This window comes from Zingiber officinale, chromosome 6B (assembly GCF_018446385.1).
Source record: "Zingiber officinale cultivar Zhangliang chromosome 6B, Zo_v1.1, whole genome shotgun sequence".
In the NCBI taxonomy this organism is placed as follows: domain Eukaryota; kingdom Viridiplantae; phylum Streptophyta; class Magnoliopsida; order Zingiberales; family Zingiberaceae; genus Zingiber; species Zingiber officinale.
In genome coordinates, this window is record NC_055996.1 from 5,109,128 (window position 1) to 5,112,082 (window position 2,955).

Sequence of the window (2,955 nt, forward strand, 5' to 3'; positions counted from 1 at the left end):
TTAAATGTAAGAGATTGAATCACTCATTAAACTAAATAAAAAATTTTAATAAATATGTTAAATTCGTTAATGTTGAGGAAGAGAAATTGTCTATTAATTTTATAAATAAATAAAAACTCTCAATATAAATAAACAAATATACTAACCAACTAAACAACCTTAGAAATATAAAATCCTCAAATAAGCAAATCAATTCAGATTAAAACTAAATAACATTTAAATAAATTAGGTTCAAGTCAAACTTAAATCAAAATCAAGCTAATCTTGAAAAACCATTTTAACATCTTAATTAATTTTAGGCTCGGATCCAATTATCTAAAAAAAAAAAAAAAAATCTAGCCTTTGATCTAAGAGTCATGTGAAAATTCTAAAAAAAATTTGAGCTATTTTAAGTATTTTATTTAAAGAAAACATACTTTTGTGGATTTTAGAAGATCATAACCTTCAACATTGGAAATAACAAAGAAAAGCTTCCAAAAAATTATATATTATATTACTTTTACCTATTTGTTAGTTGGTATTATGTATCCATTTATATTGATTATTTTTTTTCACCTATCATTAAAATAAATTAAAAGAATTCACAAAAAGTAAAATATTCACAAAAATCAATTTTACTGATAAAAAATTATTTGTTTGGGTAAAGTAGAGGAAAATCTCTAATCACAATCACAATTTTGCATACAGTCTCCAATCATAAAAAACTTTATTTCCACTCCTTGCATGTAAAGTATTACTTCTTTCAACTCCCTTATGCAAATATTGTTACCTAAATTGTCCCTCAGCTTTTTAGGTATAAAAAGACTAAAAACGAGTATGCAAGGAGTTAAATTCAGCATTTTACACTAGAATCCAGTACTTTATACTAGAATCGAGTATATTTTCTATCAAAATTAACCCTCATATTTTTTCGGTACAAATAGTCTAAAAATAAGTATAATTTCTATCAAATTCAGCACATTAAACTAGAATTGAGTATATTTTCTATTAATTGAATACACTTTTTTTCTTGTTTAATATAATTCCTCGTAAATTCAGCACCATTTATCATTTTAAAAAAATCTAATATATTTGTCATCAAATTAAGTAGCATTTAAAGAAAATCTAGTATAAATTCAGCCAATTGAGATGAAAAAAGAATCGTACTTAATTTGATAGAAAATATACTAGATTCAAATTTAATGTACTGAATTTAAAAGGAAATATATTGATTTTTAGATTTTTTATACCGAAAAGTATCATGGGCAATTAGGTAAATATATTTGACTAGGGAGTGGAAACAAAGATTTTTATGGATGGGGACTGCATGCAAAGATGAGTTTATGATTAGGGGCTGCATGCAAATTTACCCTTAATTTATTAAAGGTGGTCCAGGATCTCCTAGATAATTTTTTGTGGTCCAGGAAATGTGTCACTCGTATTTGCAGTCGGATCGTAGTCGTGATCCGACCGCAAATGGTTGCGATCCCTTCCTGGGTTTGTTGCAATATCCCTCAGGTCAAGGTTGACCTGGTTGACCAAGCTTGAGTCTTGGTTTGGGTTTCAATGTTTGACAATACAAGACTTCGATGATGTGGACAAGTGCAAGTGCAGTTGTTTATTTGGGGAGATTGTTTGGTGTAATTCCCCTCTGATCAGGGTCTGATCAGGTTGGTTGAAGAAGAGTCAAGTAGGTCAAGGTTGACTAGATACTTGACTGGGAAGTCCTAACTGGGATGTTAGGCAAAAAGAAGTCCTAGTGAGTGAAGCTAGGCAGATGGAAGTCCTAGTGAGTGAAGCCAGGCAGAAGAGAAATCCTAGTGAGTGAAGCTAGGTGAAAGACCTGGTGAGTGAAGCCAGGCAGAAGAGAAGTCCTAGTGAGTAAAGCTAGGCAAAAGAGAAATCCTAGTGAGTGAAGTTAGGTGAAAGACCTGGTGAGTGAAGTCAGGCAGAAGAGAAGTCCTAGTGAGTGAAGCTAGGCAGAAGAGAAAATCCTAATGAGTGAAGCTAGGTGAAAGACCTGGTGAGTGAAGCCAGGCAGAAGAGAAGTCCTAGTGAGTGAAGCTAGGCAGAAGGGAAGTCCTGGTGAGTGAAGCCAGGCACGGGGAAATCCAGATGGGGTCAAGGTTGACCAGACATCCACTACAAGAAAATTGCGATTCTACAACACTTAAACGACAACGCTTTTTATAAAAAGCGTTGTCTATTTTTTTTAACAACGCTTTTAGTGAAAAGCGTTGTCTATTTCATTATTTTCTTATTAATAGACAACGCTTTTCTAAAAACCGTTGTTTATTAGTGATTTTTATGGGTCAAAGACAACGCTTTGTAAAAAGCGTTGTCTATTAACCTTTTTTTTAATGTCTACGACAACGATTTTTAAAAAGTGTTGTCTATTGTTAAGTTCTCGTTAAATCTAGATTAATACAAACCGTTGGATCAAGTAAGGAGTAGAAAAACTTTAGCACCCACCTATCTCCCAAAGCCTTATCACCCGAAACTCATCTCACGCCTTCTCCATCCAACTTTGTGACGGGATCTCCTCTAGGGTTCGCATGGATTTGGGAAGATCACTATCGCTCGCGCCCTCTCCTCAGCTCTCCCCGCCTCTCTATACGCCTTCTTCGTCACCCTCTCCGTCGTTTCCTCTGGCATATGAGAGCTTCGTGAGGCTATTGACGGCGCCGACCGTACCTGATCCCATGGCCATCGCACTATACTCTTTGTCAATGAGATCGACCGATTCTCCAAGTTCCAGCAAGACTCCTTCCTCGCCGCCATCGAAGATGGTTCCATCATTCTCATTGGTGCCACCACCGAGAGAACCCTAATCTCATTTTCCAATTTCCTGAAATTTTCTCGCCAGCGACGCCATCGCAGCCTCGGAAGCTCGCGTCCTCACGAGCTCTACAGTTCTCGAGTTCACGAGTGTTGTTGCCTGCCGCTTGCAGTCTCGTGTGCACTGCTGCTTGCCGC